Source organism: Coenobita brevimanus, chromosome 6 (assembly GCF_032717465.1).
Source record: "Coenobita brevimanus isolate Jiangsu-jjx chromosome 6, ASM3271746v2, whole genome shotgun sequence".
NCBI lineage: Eukaryota > Metazoa > Arthropoda > Malacostraca > Decapoda > Coenobitidae > Coenobita > Coenobita brevimanus.
In genome coordinates this window covers 6,203,621-6,225,204 of record NC_136959.1, presented here as the reverse complement: position 1 = coordinate 6,225,204, position 21,584 = coordinate 6,203,621, and positions in this window count along the sequence as shown.

Here is a 21,584-nt window from a genome sequence, read left to right as displayed (position 1 = left end):
TATATTGATAATGGCCTCTGTTTGTTGAAAAGGCAGTGTATTTACGTGACTCCTGAGATACCGGAATCTGATAGTATCCGTTTAGGAGATCGATGGTCGAGAATATATTATTCTCAGGACCAATATTCTGTAGAACATCACTTAGCAATGGCATGGGAAATCTGTCTGGTATTGTGTGATTATTTAGTTTACGGTAATCTACTACCGCACGCATTTCTCCATTTCGTTTGGGCACAAAGAAAAGGGGGGCGTTCCACGGAGAAACTGAAGGCTCAATAATTCCAAGCTTTAACATTTCATCGACATACTGATTTGCAAGTGTACGTTGGGAGTGTGGTATGCGATAAGCTGGTACGAAAATTGGTGGTGTTTCTGGGTGCACAATAATCATGTGATTAATCAAGTTAGTACACCCTAATTGTTCTCCGGGCAATGCTATGGTGTCCCTGTGTGTTTCCAGCAGGGTTAACAAATCATTTCTTCGTCAAATTCACCTGAGTGAATTAAAGTCTCTTTTATTCTTTCTCTATCCGTAGATTTTATCTCACTTGTTACTCCACCAATATTTATTTCCTTCACAGGGGCGAAACATTTTTCAATATTAACTATGCAAGTTCCCTTTTTCAACTGAACTTCCCCATTCATGTGATTAATAATGAATATCTGAGTTAGCCCTTCGTCGTTCGTATGACATAATGCGTTTTCTACTGACAATCCCTTTCCATAATTCTTCTAAGACAAGAACAGTACTATTCCGTAATTTGCTCTTTATGGTAGCCTTCATGTATGAATTAGGTGGTATAACCAAATCATTAGTGAGATGGGCTGGAAAAATTGATAAATCAGTACTGTTATCTGGGTCACTAATTCTGGAGGATGGGGTTGCTGGTGTAAGTGGATCTACACACTCATCTGTTTGTGTATGTTTGTTTAAGCCTTTAATATTACCAATTCTTTTTGGCTCTCTTCTACCAATCGGTGAGGGCTCTGAAGTTATTTCCTCTATGAATTCATTATCAAAGTCTATTCCATTCATTTGTGGGAGTATAGTTATGTTCTCAGTTCTCATGGATCTTAAGCCCAGTAACATATGAGCTTTACACACACACCACAAAGACAGTCAGGAGACAGAACGTGTGTGCTGGGCATTCCCCAGGTCCTGTCCTCCCCACTTACTCTTTTTTAATCAGCCCATACACCACTGACCGGGCTAATGTATGGCCCGGCCTGCACTATATGTGCAGGGAATCTTTCAACAAACAACAATGAGCTTTAATTGCTAAGTTTTCAACGATATAGAACAATGCAGAGAATGGTCTTGTAGTTTCTGTGAAACTGAGATTTAATCTTATCATACCTTTTACTGTAATCTCTTGACCATATACTGTGTATAAATCTAAATCAGCTTCATCCAGAAAAGTTATTTTCTTTTTATTTTTAAGAATTCTATTTAGTTCTTCATGTGTTATTAAGTTCACTGGAGAGCCTGTATCTAAAAATAAGGAAACGTTTTGATCATCACATACCGCTGGTATCAAGATACACTCATTTCCCAACATGCCTCCTATGTGAAGTTTAGCCTTGTTCTTCTTTACGTTTGTTCGTTTTTTGTCATGACTTGGTCTTCCCCCGATTTGAACATAGACACAATTTTTTCTACTGTTTTGCAATCACTAGTCCAGTGCCCTTGGTATCTATGATGCCTACAGTAAGGACCAAATCCTTGTGTCTTTTGATTATCCTCTTTTGCCTTGATAAAGCATTCATACCTTGTGTGTCCTGGTTTTGCACAGTAATGACACAGAATGGACCTATCCCTTGACTGTGACCTACGAGGTGATTTCCCATAAGAAGTGTTGTTTATGGCGCGAGACCTGCTCGGGCTGCGCGAAAACTTATGAAACTGCCTGTAGGAAGGCGTGTGGGAACGATTTCTAGGCGTCTTCGCTTGTTTTGGCTGCCTCATTTCTGGTCGCGATCGATTTTGTTCTCTGTTTGGGGTCGGTGTAGATGTTTTCACAGCTGATACTGTCTCAGGTACCCTGATTCTACCAGAATGTGCATGTGTGTCGACCACACCTGCTTTACTGCACTGCATCTCTACCTCGTTCATTAAGTCTAGTAAGCACATTCCTGGGGTGTACGCGATCGTTTTGGCGATCTTAAGGGTCCTATCAGGTAATTTACACAAGGCAGCTACATAACCAATGATGTCCACGACGAGGTCTGGGGACATCTTTCCATCATCTGTTATCCAATTAGAATTCTCCAGAGTAGCTGATAGAGTTCTCTTGATTGTGGAGACATCAGCAGTTATTTCACTGAGCACATGGTTTGTAGTGTGCTCCCTTACAAGATCTACAATTTTATGTAATTCTGGAATTATACCTGGCAAGAAGTTCATACCTCCAGAAAATTTCTTCAGAAATTCAGTTTTAAATTCATCATATGTCCTAGCACGATGTAGCTTATCGGAGAGCAATAAATTGCTTGCTGGACATCTTTCCTGGCTTATGCAAGATGAAAAAATAGCAATTTTCTCTTGTTCATCTAGTATGTGGCGCTTGATGAACATTTGTTCGCACTGACTGATTAATGAAATGACATCAATGCGATCTTTGTCTGTGCCAGAGAATTTTGGGGCAGTCTTATCCTCGTGATACACAAAAACGTGAGGTGTGGTTTTTAGATCAGCAGTATTTGTTCTTGATTCATTTTTAATGATTGCCCTGTTAATTCAACTTGTACGTGTTTATCGTTATGTGAGGGAATGGTGGAATATGTATGACCGGACCGGTGAACCCTGTTAGTATATTGGCATACGTATGCAAGGCAGCGGCAAAGTCGACACTCTCTATGTCTGAGGGGTTTCCCACTCATCATCCGAAACTCCCGTATTTGTTTCTTTATCTTTAGCGTGTGGTGAGGGTTGTGCAAGGGGTGGGCTGTCTCTTAATTGTGAGTCTGATGTTGTGGCAATTTGTGTGTCATCTGGTATTAACGTGGGTGGTGGCGAAAATATTCCTGTCATTAAGATATGATGTTATGAAATACGCCTCTTGTTTATTTATGTCCTAGCAAACTAGATGAGTAAATAAGTTGAATATAGCTAATTTTAGCACTGAGAAGAAATGAGCAAGTATAATTTTACCCACTTGATACAGATCGTAGAGGTGTGTCGATACAAAAGTCGATCTCGGAAGAAAATACAGGTTTGATTGAAGATCTCTTGATAATTCTAGTGGTGTGTTGATGGACGATATTACTCAGGAAACTCCATGGCCTGGTATTTGTAGTGGTTAACGGCTGTCCCAGGCAAACCTCAGCATAGAACGTCGAATTTCCAACTTAACTGTGAATATAAATGAGTATGAGTAGGAGCTATGTGAATAATGAGTAATGAGTAGTGGGTGAGAAGTGCCTGGTGTCAGTCACACGTTGCTTGGCATGGCAGACTCGCGTTGTGATGTCATCTCAGCACATGGTGACGTCGGCTTCCCACACTGGTAGCTGTGGTGAGTGAATGAGTAGCGATGAGTAACTTGAGTGAAGACGGGTGAGTAAGACGAGTTGTGAATATGGACTTGGTGTTTTGCTGCTTGTATTGACCTCTTCACACCTGCGTAAGCGTTGGGGGTTGGGTGGATGTAGCAGAGAGAGGAGGGTGAGGTCTGGTGGTTATGAGTCGTGTCTCACTCTTCGTTTGTTTTGTTGTTCTTCCTCGAGGTATTTGTGGTCCTTTTTCCTCTTCTTTACTTGCTTTGTTTTATATTCTTCTTGTTGCTGCTTGAAGTTACGTGAAGATTATAGAAGTGTTTCGTAGACTTGTAGACTATTTGCACTGTAGGCTGTATTTTGTAGTGATTCACTGTAGAACTGAAGCTAATCTTGTAGAGTCTCGGTTGCTTTTGTAGAAATTTGCTTTTAATTCGGAGACGATGTCCGTAGATTTGCTGGTTTGTCGTTAAGCTACTTGCAAGGCATCGTGTGATCTCTTGACCTCTGCATCAGCATGATGATCTGGGAGACGGAGGGGGCTGGATGGAGAAGCGTCAGGAGCTGGTTATGTTGTTGGTTGAGAGAGATATTCTTGTTTTCAATCTTGATATTTTGTAGGAATTTAATGTTGATTCGTAGACGAGGTTCGTATACGTTCGCTGCTACCAAATGTCATATAGTGACAGGAGAGGTAAAGAATAGTATGGGACTATTTTTATTTGTCTTGGAAATATTAACAAGTCTCTCACACGGAACGAGTATAAGTCCCGGGTAGCTACCTCCCTGTCTCGCTATCTGTCTCTCTCTCTCAAATCGCTAAGCCCTTCTCCCGTGACCTGTCTCTAGGATCGCTTGTCCCCTTCTAAACTCTCTTTCCTAAAATCTGGTGTAGCAGGGGTGTGTCACGTGTGTTCCTCGTGGATGGACTAGGTCTTTGCTCACGAGAGGACTGCTGACAGCTAACTGCATCATCTCCTTACTGGCCGCTGTCGTCAGCTTTCCTCAGTGTTAAGAGTGTGTAAGCATGTTTAGCATTGCTCGATTCTCGCAGACACAACACCTCTCATCATCTGACTCCCTGCTTCTATCTATCTATTTATCTATCTATCTATTATGATTTGTAAATATAATATGGGGTCCTACCACAGTGTGGTAAAGATGGATAGAGATGGAAAGATAATCTACATCTAATTCAAGGCAGATGTAAGAGTAATTGTTGGAAGCTGAACCAGCCAAAGGCCAAGAAATATTTAACAAGCCCTACTGGGTGACTATATTCTGAGAACGTATGCAAACAGTATCATGAAATACAATTAATAGCTATCCACCAGCTGCCTTGGTTTAGGTCTGGGTTTATTTGTTGCTGTGTTGACCAAGTTTGCTGAGAGAGAGAGAGAGAGAGAGAGAGAGAGAGAGAGAGAGAGAGAGAGAGAGAGAGATGGGTGAACCCAAGCAGCGTCATAAATCTTCTATGGATCAGCAACCTTCCCTATCCAACAGTATCAGTTTTGTTTGATATACAAGGTTTGTTTCGTAACCAAAGAAGTTGGATGATAAGTGAAAACATATTTGCCAATTATAAACGCACCATTTTATAGCTAAATAAGTAATTCATTCGTTCGTGTTCTACATATGGCTGTGAATCGCACTTACTTAATTTCCTTAAAGCAGCTCCAGCATTCCCTGTTGGAGGGTGTACTGATCCATTACTTTAATGTAATAACAGTATCCCACAATTATTTATGTGTACTGTTTTTGGTCCTATTTTGCCCCCTTCTTCTCTCAGCCCACAATGAAAATTAAAGAACTGGTTGATGTATTTTTACACGTATATATAGCAAAACAGGGCACCTCCTGTCCACCTGTCAATAATATATTTTCCCGGGCCATAAGAATAAGGGTTGGATAAAAATGCATAATATTTCATTACCATTTCTGGTAGTAATGCTCGGCCAAACCAAAGTTCATAGATAGTTTATTTGCAAGAAATGGTGGGGAAAGTGAGGGTATATATTCAAGAGTTATATTCCGAACAGGAATCGCGCTTCCGGGCTTGAGCTGAAGATTTATGTGCGATAATTCCTCTGGGTGAAGCTGTAATTCTCGCCTACTTGTTCCGCTGAGCAACTTAATGTGTGGAACTGAGTGAAGACGGAGGCAAGTGGGATGGTGGGGGATGGCTAGGGTGTATTGTGGTGTGTGTACGGAGTGTGGTGGGAGAGTATCAGTAGCCTGAAGAGATATGCGATATGAAGTAATGTCCAATATATCTGAGTGGAATAAGTCATGCTATATTATTTTTAATACATCAAAAATTGAGTTTCTCCATCTTTAAACCCGACAAAAGTTCCTACAATTATTTACTTATTTATTTTTTTTCAAAAGCACGTAACAAGGCCTGTCATCATCTTTTAATATCCTTGAGGCTTCTTCCTCATAAGACTTATCATGAAAAGATCACATTACTTTATTCACCATATCTGCTGCTCAGAGGTTGAAGAACACTTCAAGTGGGGGTTTGAAAAATTTTAAACCTCATGTAGAACGACCAACTGCATCTGCTGTCATGAGAGATGTGACGACTTGTTGTCTACATATCTGAACTTTCTGAAGCGAGACAGTCTGGCTATGGTGAGATTAGTAGCAATGATTACATAAACTGCAGGTCCTGCTGCGACAGTGATGACCATCTTAGGGGTGCTGTTGTGGCGAATTCTGCTTGCGTTGCCTTTCTGGCAATAGGATTACTCTGGTTGATAAGTGAATAATGGTACTGAGGCTGAAGCACATTTTTGGCTTTTCTCTAACAGAGGTGTATGCTTCGACTGAGAGGACAGGTCTTGAAAGGAAATAGCCGTTTTACATCTAACTCAACTCAGCCGTGGAACAGTGTTCCTCGCAGGATACACTATTTGATTTGTTTAACCTAAATGCAGTCATTATTACTCCTAGGAAGGGGTTTGATGAATGGGTAGGCCCACATGGCTCTGGAACCAATTGTTATTTGTAGTTCTTACTTTCTGGAATACGTAAAATCTTGTAAGATGAAAATTTTTGGATACTGGTTTCACCAGCCTCATCTTCACTGCTGGACTAGGTATTCCAGTGCTGCTAAGGTTGATGTGGAGATTGATCACATTCACGTAAGCGTTCAGTGGAAAACCATTCAGAGGTGCAGGGTTTACTGAAGCTTAGAGTTTGTTGTTACTGAGGACATAGTTGTCGCTTCTTGAAGACTGCAAATCAAAATTAAAGGAATCCCAATATGCCTCGTATATTGGTTCTATCTTGTAAAACACAGGGATGAGGATTGTATTTATAGGTATGCACTGGCCGTTCCCAATCGGTTTGACATGGTAAGTAGTGTTGAGTACCCTATTGAACAAGATGTTTTGAAGCAAGTTACTCTGGCATTAGTTCCCGAATGCTTTGGAGAGCGTTTGAAATTATTTGTCTCACAGGGGACGGTGACTACGACTAAGAGTCTTGCTGCCGGGTTGATTCGGGATCGGGAGCATCACACACTTAAACGATCATCCCAGCGGTAAAAGATTAATGTTGTGTGGTGTATAAGGTTAGCGTCATCATCCATAAGCTACTGTAGGTACGGCAAAGAGCCCACCACGTAGCTGCGAAGAAATATTTGTCTCATTAATAATTTAACAACACCCGCCTCTCTCAGAGTCCTGCCCCAGACAACTGCCACAGACACCAGAAACAGACACCTCCAGACGCCTGACACAGACAGGTACCGCAGACAATTAAAGTTGCCGGCGACGTAGATAATATTCAGTTGACAAAATGCTTGTGGCTGCCTCGTCTAAGGTAATGCTGTCTGATAAAGAAACTTGCAAGATAAAAGAACAACAGCAGCAAGAATGAACACGCAGATACTGTAACACCCACTCTCAGCGTTCTCTTCATGGCCAAATCTCTGACTCTGCCCTACGACCTTGACCTTCGCCCTTAACATCTATTCTGTTGAATCTGCCACTATAGTGATATTCAAATGATGAGAAGTATTTTGTCTCAAAAAGTAGGATATATTTCATTGATCTGCTGTAGAGGGTGACACTGAAGAATTGTCTATTTTTCATACGGATACTTTTGAAAGATAATGGGCAAAGACCTGTAGGGCACAGATGAAGGATTTGTGATGACCGACTGTACAGTAACTTATCTAAGACTGTGTGGAGGTCTTTTGTACCCTTTGTGTGAAAGGAAATCAATCAATCAATCAATCATTTCCTGTGGCACCCTCGGGGACGCATAGGGCCTCGATGAACTCACACCACCACATCCTATCTTGTGCTAACTCCTCAAGATCTCCCCAACACTCATCTCCAGCTTCCCGTCTCATTGTCCTCACCCACGTCTCTTTTGGCCTTCCTCTACCTCTCCTACCAAGTGCCACCCACCCTGGTGTACCTCGTACTATTCCCTGTCTCCTGTACACATGTCCTAGCCACTTCCATCGTGAGAATCTAACATATTCATCGATCGGCTGCACTCCCGTTATTTCTCTAATTCTACTATTTGGTATCCTTTCCCACCACTTAACTCCTAATATTCTTCTAAGTGCTTTATTTTCAAACACCAAGAATATGGAAGCAAAATAAAATAGAAAAAAAGAATGATAGTATTACCATTCTTGAGGACGAGAAATGTAGTGGGTTTGAAAAGGGAACATTATACTAATAGTTAATAACAGTACTTAATGTTACTTTCACCAGTCCGTGTTTGTGTCAGGATGAAGCAGCCAGAGTATTCAGAGGTATGGCAGAGGGAAAAAGAATGGGTGTAGATTTAGAGTAAGCTGGTGGTGGCAGAGAGCAACATGAAGCAGTAAGTTTGTCCGTGTCCGTGCGTGTTTGGGGACGGCGGTAAAGCCTGACGGTAGCCTGCACCTCCTGTATGCTGCGGAAGATTTGTATCGGATATACCCCGTTCAGATATACAATACTGTAGCTCGATTCATGACTGAGTCAGGCAGTGGTCGCTATGGCTGAAACTCACATTTAACAAGTTAGGGGCTGCGGCCTGCATCACCCCAGTGTTGAAAATTGTCACGAACTGGTGGGGAAGGCGTGTGTTGCGAGTGGCTAAGTTTTAGTGTGCGTGAATTCAGGTGATTTGACTGTCAGAGTATTTCGCCATGCTGAGTTGTGGCCTGGAAACTGAATGCTCGCTCACAAATTACGGGTGATTTATATCACTGGTATTCAGAGGGTGGTTATAAGAGGTAGTCAGTATAATTTAGTGGGTTCGATATTGCACTGTATAATAATTTTTTTTAATGCAAGGAAGGAAGAACCAAAGGCCAGGAGCCCGCAAAACGTTCCTTCCTAGAAAAAAACAAAAACAATACAACTGATATCCATATTCAAGATCCATTCATTTCGAGATGCCTGGACACACTGCATTTGATAGACTGGGGATCATAGGAAGCAGGAAATACAGACAGAGGGACACAGTTTCAGAGTTGAGCTGTTGCATAAATGAAAGACTGGGAGTAACGGTTAACTCTTGCATTAGAGAGTTGGACAGAAAAGAGATGAGAGTTTGTTGTTCGACGGGTGCTACGCGCCCGTCGTAGAGGTGGAGGGATGCAAGCAGACAGTTCAGAGGAGCAGTGACCATTGATGCCACACTGTTGCATCTTTATCTCTCTGAAGAGAGATAAAGATGCAACAGTGTGGCGAAGAGACAGAGGTTGGGGGGGAGCCAGTAAGAGGAGGAGAGTTAATGAGACGAAAAGCCTTTGACTCCACCCTATTGAGAAGAGTTGTATGTAGGGAGCCTCCCCACACATGAGAGTTGTACTTTACACAGGGGCGAATAAATCCCGTGTATAAGGTCAACAACTGTACAAAGGTAAAGAAGGTACGGAGTCGGCTTAGCACACCTAATCTCTTGGAAGCAGATTTTACAAGAGATGTAGTATGATCTTTCCAAGATGAGTCCCGAGTGAAGGAAACCCCTAGCATGTTCAAGGATGATGCAGGATTGAACTGGATATTATTAAACATTAGTGGGTACTCCTGTGGTAGATTTTGACTGGTTGATATGTGTAAGAACTGTCTTTGATGCATTAAAAACAACAAGATTATTTTTACCGCAGTCAGAGATACGAGGCAAGTCAGACATTAGGTGTGCCATATGATAGGATAATGTGTTAACTTTTTGTTTCAAAGCTGTAAAATAATATCTGCGACTTGCGGTGTTATCTGTAAATTTGCTAGGATGCGATGGAACAAGATAACAACTAAAAGAACAGAATTAAAAAAAGCAGGAAGACGCCCATGCCATACAGAGGACTAATAAAAGATCCACTTCATGACAATGATGGTGATGATGAATCGGTGATAATAAGTAATAACCATTTTACATGTGCCAGTGAGATTAGCACCAGCCACCGTAATATACTGTATATGATAATTCCAGCTTGTCGTAAAGTTGATGATGATGTGCATCTAGATTAATGACAGTGGCACTGGCATTGCATCATTATTCATAAAAGCAGAGAATGCCTTGAAGTAAGTGCATACATTATTGGATTTTCATTAGGTCCTGACAGAGAGAGTGAGAGGGAGAGAGAGAGAGAGAGAGAGAGAGAGAGAGAGAGAGAGAGGGGGGGGGGAGGAAGTTTGTGTGTGTGTGTGTGTGTTCTTTATATTCCACTATTGTCTCGGAGATCAGTGTTTATTCCAGTTGTATACCATTTTCTTTGCAAAATCTTGCCCCTGGTTTCCATTTCCATTAAATTCAAAGATAATTCACATCCTAATAACCGCATTTACACAACCTCCACAGTTTTAATATCCTCCCAAAAGAAGAATAAGTGCAGATATTTGTCCTTCATCATGCTCGCCAAAATCGCGATTAATAGTTTTGCATTGTGTGAGTGCCATCCATTGGTCATCTTTTTGGATTTTATTATAAATTTTACTGTTTCTCTCTCAACATATCGGACCTTTACCTAGTGCTCTTCACCGAAATTTGGTTATAAGCTTCATACTAAAGTGATCATTATGATTCCCCCCCCCCCCTTTTTTTAATTTTCCTATTTCCAGCCTGTTGTCAGTCCTTCGTTTCTTCACCGTCTCACTTCAAACGTGGTACAATTGGTCTTCTTATTTTATGGGATACTGCGTCCAACCACACCATCAATTATACACTAATAGTAGCAGCAGCAGCAACTACAAGAGTGATGGTAGTAGTAGTAGTAGTAGTAGCAATAGTAGTGGTAAAAACCCAGGTTCATCTACACGTAAACCCAGTGGAATGCCGGAAACCCAAACGGTAACTCACTAGCCTAGTTTCGGAAAAAAGGGGATACTGAAGAACATTTGTGCATCTGTGGAGCTTACTAACTTCCCTGAGTTAGGTGGGGACAATCGCCTCTCTTAGTGATGGGGATTTGCTTTTGGGAGGACCATCCAGCGTTGCCATGAGAATATTAACAATCTTTAATTTTACGTATCCACTACCTGTAAGTTTTGTGTCTGCAATTTTAAGCGATTACTTTTCTTCCCCTAAAGACAAAGCAATGGTCTCGGTAGCGTTTGATGCTGCCTTGTAATCATCGCTCAGTGACATCGCACTTTTTCCCGCCTGACCGACCACTCGATGATAAATGTTCTGATTACAAATTGTGCCTATTTATCTCAATATACAGCAAATCAACTCCTGATGATATCTTGTCCTCCAAATACTATACTATCTCAGTTACTATATTCGTGCAACGCGTACAGTCGTGGTCATAAATAATCACCTATCCCGTGCCTCAGCTGGCTCCCTTATGCACGGCAACTCACAGTGGAGTAAGAGGGGCTGAAAGGGAGGGGCCAGAGAGAGAAGGGAATGTGGGTGGGGGGACGAGCGATGGTGCGGGGGTGGAGTGAGGGAGGGGAGGGAGGTTAGGTAGGGGAAGGAGAAAGAAATGTAAAGTGATGGTCACATTATGTGCCTTTCTTTAATTCAGGGCATTATATAAAGGAGTTAATATTCGGTAGGTAATGCTGCATTTTGCCTTGTATAGCGACGTCAGATAAGCTTTAGATGGATGGTGATATTAAGGTCTGGCTCGTGAGAGAAGTATACTGACGTGACAGATCAAACATTAGTGCAGAGCCAGAAGTTTCCAGACAACACACTATTGCCTTGTCCACTTGTCCATCAATTTGTTAATAGCTGTTTTTCGGAGGAAAATACCATTCCGAGGTGATGAGAGGGTGTTGGGGGGTTGTTGGACGGCCATTCAAACCCATACCAGCATGGAGTCCAAGCAACAGATTGTGAGATTTCATTATTATATCAACCCATGTGCACAGGCATCAGATTTATTTACCTTTTATGCACAATTATTTTAAGAAGCCTTTTCATATAGAGATGCCATAAAGTAGTTAGGATGGTGACTGTACAGAGGGAGTGTATACCGAGAGGATGATCATGTATACCGTGGAAACTGCCATGTCAAAGCTTGCATATGATATTTAGTTCCAAAACTAATTACATGTGAGGGTAAAGGACGTCTCTTACACAAACATTACGGAAGTCAAAGCCATCCAGGTTCCATTCTTTATCTGGTCAAAATACGCGGATAAATACAAATATCTGGCTCCGCACTAATGTTTGATCTGTCATGTCAGTAAATTTCTCTCACGAGCCAGCCCTTGAGCTTGTTATCTGACGTTACTATACAAGGTGTAATGTAACATTATCTACCGAATATTAACTCCACGTTGGGTCTGGTTAGTACTTGGATGGGTGACCGCCTGGGAACACCAGATGTTGTTGGCATCCCTACGTGTCAAGTGGGGTTGGTGGAGGATTAGTGCCCCTCCCTGTAAAACAATTAACTCTAAGCCCTTGGCCACCCCATTTGGGATACATGGCGTCTGGCAATGGATGGATGGATGGATACTATGCCTTGAATTAAAGAAAATAGACAAATTATGTGACCACCATATCGCATTTCATTCTCCCTCCCCTACCTCCCCTCCCTCCTCTCCCTCACCCCACCCCCGCACCATCGCTCGTCCCCCCACCCACCTTCCCTTCTCTTTCTGGCCCCTCCCTCTCGGCCCCTCTTACTCCACTGTGACTTGCCACGCATAAAGGAGCCAGCCTGAGGTAGGGTTACCGGAGGATAGGTGATTATGAATGACCACGACTGTACCTCTTTATATGCCTATTATATCTAGCAATGTATTTATGTATCCCTTTGTCTATCTATCTATCGTTGTATCTGTCTTTGTTACTATCTATCTGTCTGTTTATCTGTATACTTGTCTATCTGTCTATCGATCTTTCTGTCTTTCTTTTGCTTTCATCATCTTAAATGTCTATCTGTTTATCTATCTGTGCCTAACTAACAGTGTAACTGTTTGTCTATCTATCTATCTGTCTGTCCACCTAGCTATCTATGGGCCTCCGTCTACCTGTTTATCCTCAGTTGAATAAAATCGTTTTAGTATTACAAGATTAAAATTAATAATCATTAGCTTGTTTTCCAGGTGATAGATAGTGGCTTCAGTCATCCACTCACTTGACGTAGTGTGGCCTACTTCTTCCTTCACATTTATCATTCTTTTTCTATGTCTGTCCTCCAGTCTTTTTATTCCTCCTGTCCTCCCTGTCATCTTTTCAATACTGTTCTTTCCAGTATTGGTGGCTCTTCACGGAGTGACAAGCCTAATGTGTGTATGAAGCCATTAATTCACAACACCAACATAAAGCATTGAAAAAAAAAAATGCTGTCACGAAATATCACCACTGAGGGAAAAGTGTAAATATACATTAAAAATATAAAATATCAAGAACACAAGAGAAACCTCAAAGGTTGCTTAAAATCGAAACCTCTTCCGATCTGCCCGAGAGACTTTTGTTTATTAGCCTTTACAAGGCGGAGCGATATTAGTTATGCCCGCTTGTGTGTGTGTGTGTGTGTGTGTGTGTGTGTGTGTGTGTGTGTGTTCCTATTATATCTCCTGAACGGCTTGAGCTATCAGGATGAAACCTTCAGGGTATCAAGATATGGCCAGAATCTTGGACTTAGCCAACAGCATATTCTGGCGGGCGATTAGCATTCAGCCCCCGAATGCTCTTCTTTCATTATGTTTGTAATTCATCACCACCATCATCATCATCATCATCATCATCATCAACATCATCATCATCATCATCATCATTAACATCATCCAGTATCGTTCAGCTGCATGACACAGATCTACGCCAGCTTTCTCCACTCTGACCTATATGTTCTTAGGATAGGTTAGTATGGTTGGCTGTGGTGGGTAGGCTATATGTGAGAGAAGGAGGAGAGGAAGTCTGAGGACGAGGTAACTGTGTTACTGGAAAGTAGATGTAAGTATGCGTAGGATTAGAGTGAGTTTCTGAAAACTGTGTGTGTGAAGCTGAGTGTGGAGGGAGAGCATTGTTGATGTGTGTGTGTGTGTGTGTGTGTGTGTGTGTGTGTGTGTGTGTGTGTATACTTGCTTGTATTAGCATGTTTTTGTGTCTGTGTGTGTGATGGTCTGGAGTGGATAAAGTACGGTATATGGATATTAAGTGTGCATGTTAGTGTGTGCGTGTGTGAGTGCAGGAGTTAGTGGATATGAGTGCTGGAGTATGGATGAAAGACTGCATGAATAGAGGAAAACATTAGAAGAGGCCCTCCTCACTGCTAATTAATTCACATACACGAGAGAGAGAGAGAGAGAGAGAGAGAGAGAGAGAGAGAGAGAGAGAGAATTATACGTAAAACTGTAATGAAAAATCAGGCAATGATCGATTAAAAAAGAAACCACGTGTACAATGTGGTTTCGATCCCGGGCCTCGCCATCCAGACCCAGTTATCTACCAGTGTTGGCCGGTGTGGCTTCTGTTGGTTTTATGTAAGCAAAATGCATCTATCTCTGTATGTGTCTATATATCAACTCAGTGCAGTTCATGTACCTTCTAGCACCCTGTTGCTTGATATTATTAACAGTCAACTCATCTACAAAATTAAAAGCTATCATCATCATCATCATCAACCGGACCATAATTGCCACTGATAAATGGCATGAATAAACAAGAGTAGTAAATGTAATAATCAGGGAATAGATAAGATAAAGAAGGCTATTATGAATGAGGGAGATAGGGTTGTGTGTGAGAAGAGTATTTTTGTGTTGTTGTTGGTGGGGCGAGAGGATTATATTGGGCAGAGGAGAGCAGCCTAGTAGTGAAGGTGGTTAAGGAAGGCTGCAGCAAACCCGTCTACTTCACAAAGTCTCTCCTGAGCTGAGTAATATACTGTGTGGATAGCAAGAATACAGTGAAGAAGACCTCACTGTACTGAAGGGGTTATGTACACAGTTGGCTACATGGCACGAGGATTGGCAGAGAGAGAGAGAGAGAGAGAGAGAGATTACACTTACTGCGTATATCAACTGTGACAAATGCAAAAACGAGCCCAATTTTGAACCCTAACCTGATATAGAAAAAGGATCTCTCGCGGCTGGGTATGATCCCGGGTCCTCCCAGTCCATACCCGGACATCCATTTGTGTTGGGTATTGGTGTTTCTGCCAGACATATGTGCGGAAAATAATCTATGTAACCATCAGTTTTGTCTATATATCCATCTATTTCCTTATCCCTTTTTCTATTTGTCTGTCTATCGGTCCATTTAGCACTATACCCGTTAACCCGTCTATCAGGCCTTCATTCATAAGACACTGTTTCTGTTTCAGTTATCTTCGTTTCCATGTCGGGTTATTTGAACATGTATCTGTCTATCCATCGGTAACACCCCCCCTCCCTCTCTCTCTCTCTCTCTCTGCATCTACATATCAATCTTTTTTTCTCTAGCAATTTGTTACTAATCGGTATGTGTGTGTGTGTGTGTGTGTGTGTGTGTGTGTGTGTGTGTGTGTGTGTGCATTTAGTCTCCATGGGTGCTTTCCTCAATGTTATATTGCGTTTCTGAGAGCACGTTGAGTGCGTCTGCAGTGTTTGACCAAAGGCTAGGTTCTGAGTGTGGGTTACTGAAAAGTGCGTGTGCATTATACAAGTGTGTGAGTGCTGCGGAAGTAACGAAGGTGCGTGTGAACAACGTAGGAAACCCGATCCATGCTAGAGCAGTTACAGAGAGAGAGAGAGAGAGAGAGAGAGAGAGAGAGAGAATTACTATTAACCAAGATAACGGATCAGGCACCAAATCTAGTATGATTTACGTAAAAAAAGAAGCCTTCAAAGCAACGTTGGTTTCAATCCCTGGCCGTCTCTATCCAGACCCAGTTATGTACCAGTGACTGCCGGTGTGGCTTCTGTTCCTCCTATGTAACCATAATGTATTTCTCCCTGTCTACATATAAATTCAAAGTATTTCATCTCTTTACTCCACAGTCTTCTAGTCAGACATCATCCGAAAGATAAAATTGACCTGAAACTTAATTGTCATCATCACCATTATCATCATCAGCAGCATTATCATTACCATCATCATCGTCGCAGTCATCATCATTATCGTCGTCCTCGTTATCGTCGTCTTTGCCATCATCATCGTCGCTGTCCATCATCATCATCATCATCATCATCTGAGCCAGATTTCCCACTGATAAACGGCATGAGTACACAACAGCTGTAAATGTAATAATTAGAAAATAGATAAGATAGAGAAGGTAAATACAGTATGAATGAGGGAGATAAGGTTGTGTGTGAGAAGAGTATTTTTGTGTTGTTGTTGGTGGGGCGAGAGGATTATATTGGGCAGAGGAGAGCAGCCTAGTAGTGAAGGTGGTTAAGGAAGGCTGCAGCAAACCCGTCTACTTCACAAAGTCTCTCCTGAGCTGAGTAAAATACTGTGTGGATAGCAAGAATACAGTGAAGAAGACCTCACCGTACTGAAGGGGTTATGGACACAGTTGGCTACATGGCATGAGGATTGGCAGAGAGAGAGAGAGAGAGAGAGAGAGACTGGGTATAAAATTATTTACTTGCAACAACCCGAACTTATTCTATTGCAATATAATCAACGCCATGTACAGTCAGCATCAAAAATACTATCGCCTCTCCTGCTTCTCTCTCCTTGAAGTAAAAAAATTCGTGTGGTGAAGCCGTACCAGGCGACACTGATGCCACTGGTCTACACCCCTATCAACACATCCACATCGGTTGTTGCTGGTTCACTGGACTGATTAGCAAAGGCCATGGAGAGAATGGCGGCAGAGGCGACACGACTTCTGGTGGTAACTGTACACCATACCTGGCAGATGATTGGACGCCAACAAAGAATGAAAAAAAAAAAGGAACCGAAAACAGGAAAAAAAGAGAACCCGGTTTGATGGTAGGAATGGAAGCCTTGTTTTTTGGTGACGAATCTGGAGCCTCCTCCTGTCTGTGTGTTGGGGTTCTGTTTTCTTTGTGTTGGTTTAGGTGTATTTCTCTTACACTGTTGGCATGAATATGTTTACTGTGCTTAGGTTTATAGGTGTTTATGTTAAATTGCTGTCAGGTATATGATTTAGTGGTTTTGTGTTTGTGTTTATGTTAATTTGTTTCCAGATATATAGTTTAGTGTGTTTACGTTTAACAGCGTTTATGGTAAATTATTGTAAGGAATGTGTTTTAGTGTGTTTATGTTTCAGTATGTCTAATTGTATTCAGGTATATATATGTTTATATTTAAATGTGTTTATTGTTAATTTTTTCAGAAATATTTTTTCCCGTTTGTGTTGATATGTGTTTATCGTTAACTCTTATCAGGTATATGAGTGTTTATGTTTGAGTGTATTTCTCGTTAAAGATTATCAGGTATACATGTGTATGTTTAACTGTGTTTCTCGTTAAAGATTATCAGGTATACATGTGTTTATGTTTAAGTATTTTTCTCGTTGAAGATTATCAGGTATACATGTGTTTATGTTTAAGTATGTTTGTGTTAAAGATTATCAGGTATACATGTGTTTATGTGTTTCTCGTTAAAGATTATCAGGTACACATGTGTTTATGTTTAAGTGTGTTTCTCGTTGAAGATTATCAGGTATACGTGTGTTTAAGTGGGTTTGTGGTTAACTGTTTTCTGGTATATGTCCACTATGGTCAGTCGTTAGGTATATGTGTGTTTGTGTTTACGTGTGTTTATTGTAAGTTGTTGTCAGATTTATGCGTTATTGTGCAGATGTTGTAATGTTCGTGGTAAGCTGTCACCATTCAGGTTATATGTGGTTATGATATGATGTGGAGGAGAGAGTGTAGTCAACTGTTTGTGGGTAGTGTGTCCAAATGACTGGATTAATTGAGTAGCACCCGAGGAATGGAAGAGGTTCTGGAAAAGCCTGCTCATTGGAGAAGGGGTGTTAGAGGATAAATATTTATCTATGTATCAGTGTGTTAGGGTAATGGCAGGCACAGAGGGGGTGGTGGTGGTAGCAATAACAGTGTGGATGTATTGGCCACAAGTATTCTTACACACCTCAGATTTGCCTCTCCCAGATTTCATCTGGTAACACTGACTCCATGTTCAGATGTACGATGTCCTATGTTCCCCACCTCATTTTCCCCTCGCATACTTCTAGCCATTTATTTGCCTTGGGGTAATATTCCATGAATTTGTTATTAATCCCTCCATTTAGCCAAAGTTTATTTGCTGTCTGTGTATCTATGTATCTGCTGTGGCTTCTGTTCCTTTTGTGTGACGAAAATGAAGGAATGAACCAATGAATGAAATTTCGACCAAGCACTCTTTTCTTTGTGTGTGTCTGTCCGTCCATCTATATATCTATCTCTCTATCTCTCTATCTATCTGACTACTCATCCATCTATCTGCATTTCTATCTGTCGACTCATCTATCTATCTGTTTATCTGTCTACCTATATTACTATCTATCAAAATACCTATATCTTTCATCATTCATTCAGTCCATTTGTTGGTCAGTTTGTTTGTGTCCACCTGCCTAAATATTTAAAGCTTAAAGCTTTCAGTCTTTCAAAATGTGTCTAAATATCTATGTATACATAATCAGTCTGTAGAGTTATCTATTGCATATGTTTTTTTTCTCACCACCTCTGTCTTATTTTTAGTCCATCTACGTGTGGCTTTATCTATCGAATTACTTACCTATCTATCTACATACCAATGTCTATCCATTAATAATCTATCTATTTATCTAAGATGGCCACAAAATCACTCACTGACCATATGTCTCGACGGCCAGTAACTCTACTGTAGTAGTGGCTTTGTGTAGTGATTCCTACGTTTGACAGTGAGAGAGAGAGAGAGAGAGAGAGAGAGAGAGAGAGAGAGAGCATTATAAAAATACGAAATGAAACAAGGTATACTGCACAAATGTGGTTAGAAAATAACAGGGACATTAAATATATAAAAGAAACCGGGCCTCACTCACCAGACCCAGTTATCTACCTGTGTTGGCTGTGGTGGTTTCTGTCTGTGTGTCTTTCTGTCCATGTGTTTTAATCTAACTCTTGTTCAGTTCATATTTTTGCCTTTCTTTTGTCTATTTATTTGTATGCCTCTCTGACCTCTTATTAATCCATCAGTATAATTTTTAACAATATTTTTCCCCTCTTTCAATTATCCAGTGCATCTATCTGTCTATCTATCTGTGTCGCCTGCTTCATCTCGGTTAGGTATCAGCTCCTCATCTTAACACTCAGGCATCTATGACTCACTCTCAGCTGAATAAAATCGTCTGGCGTTAGCTGCAATTAATTACTAGAGCTTTTCCGGTCATTAGGGGGTTAATGATGACAGTAATAACACACCAAGACTAATATGACTCACTCTCACCTGAATAACATCGACTGGAATAACTTGGACTAAAATACCAGAGTTATCCCCACGGTGGAAGGGTTAAGCATCATCATCATCATCATCATCATCATCCAGCATCCTTCCACTGCTTGACACAGATCTGTGCCAACTTTCTCCACTCTGACCTATTTGTTGTTAGGATATGTTAGTGTGGTTGTGTTCCTGGGTGGCTGTGGTGGTTATTTGTGGGAGAAGGAGGAGAGGAAGTAAGAGAACGAAGCAACTTTGTTGTTATTGGAGAGTAGATGTGAGAGTGCTAGGATTAGTGTGAGTTTTTTTAAAAGAGCGTGTGTGAAGGTGCGTGTGGAGGAAATGCATTGTTGATATGTGTGTGTGTGTGTGTGTGTGTGTGTGTGTGTGTGTGTGTGTGTGTGTGTGTGAAATGGTTTAATTCTTCACTGTTTCTTAATGCTTGTAAGTCTGTCGGTCGTTCCTCAGTGCGAGTACTATTGTTTGTGGGCAGTATATTTTCTTGTAAGTTGAGTGGATGCAGAAGGAGTGTAATATACGAAATCTGAATGTTAGTTATGAGTATTTCGTATGTAAGTGTGTGCGTACCGAGAAATGAATGAACAGATGCATGACGGAGATGAGCCCAGTATAAGGAACCTGACCTATTGGTAGTGCAGTTATATACAGTGGAGAGAGAGAGAGAGAGAGAGAGAGAGAGAGAGAGAGAGAGAGAGAGAGAGAGAGAGAGAGAGAGAGAGAGAGAGAGAGAGACGTTGGATGAAATGTTTTATGAAATATAAAAAAGAACCACTGTTCATTTATGGTTCGATAGTGGGTTTCACTAACCTGACCCGGTTATCTAACTGTGTTGGATGTTGTGGTTTCTGTCTAACTGTTTATTTGCTCATATATTTACGTGTAATTGCGTTTCTTTCGTATGTCTGTGCATCTCGTTTGTGCATCTATGCATTAATCTCTCCTTGAGAAGATTGAAGGAACAGTATGATGAGGGGAAGTGAATGGTGAGCAAAACTAATGGAGAACGTGAGCACATATAAATTCTTAGGTATACTGATGAGTAAATATGAAGTTCGGAGGACAAAGTTCTTCAAAGCGTGAACCAGAGAAGAAAAGTTGCTTGTTCACTGAATGCATTGCTTAAGAATATAGATCAGAGCATACAAGCAAAGAAGCAAATGTATGACAGCACTGTGATCCCCACTGTCATATACGGAAGCAAAGCTTGGACTCTGTTGGAAAGACCAAGTCAAGGGTGGCGGCAGTTTAAATGAGTTGTTTTAGAGGAGCATGTGTATTTAAATAGAGAGGCAGACAAAGAAATGACGAAATAAAGAGCCTTTATGACTGTAATATGGGAGTGACTTATCGAGGTAAAAGAAATACTCTGGTATGGCTTGGTCATGTGAAGATAGAGTAAGAGAAACTGACTAGGAAAGTGCATGTGAGTGAGGTGGGGGGAGAGGGGGGTGAGGGGAACCAAGGATGAGATGGATAGACTGAGCTGAGAGATGTAAAAGAGAGGCGGGTGCTAGTTGCAGGAAGCGCAGCTAAATGGAAGAGGAGAGGAAGTCATGCAGGCTATTTGTCTGTGGTAATTCCTTGCGAGATTAAGGCGTCAGGCTATAAATACGTAGATAGGTAGATTTACAAGCGAGTGATATATAATAATATCATTTAATTTATCCATCCTGTCAAGGTTCAGTGCGTGTGTTTACTGTATTTTTCTTAGTGATCATCGCGGGCTGGTATTATTTGTCGTGTCCTTCCATTCAGTCTCCTCTGACTGACTGTCAGCTGAATTAAATCGTCTGACATTACCTGTAATAAAATACAAGAGTGTCACCACCATAGGAAGGTTAGTGGGTAAAGTATTAACACCGTCAGGCTCATTACCAGTTATTATATTTCGTCTACGTTTAACAGGAACAGACTCACTGTCAGCTGAATAATATCGTGACATTATCTGTAAATACAATAAAAAAAGTGTCACCACCATAGGAAGGTTACTGGGTAAAGTATTAACACTCTCAGGCTCATCATCAATTAAAATATTTCGTCTACTTTTAACAGGAACAAATTAACAGATATGTTCCCATCATGAAGGGGTTCCTGATATCAATATTAACAAACTGAGGCGCCATTAACTTCCACTCTGCTGAATAAAATCTTCTGGCATTACCTGGAATAGAAGAGGCCTACTAGAGGTGCGCTTTTATATGTATGTCTGGCTTATCTCACCAGTGAAATGTATCTATTCATCTATGTATAATGTTTGACTGTGTCCGAGTAGTGAC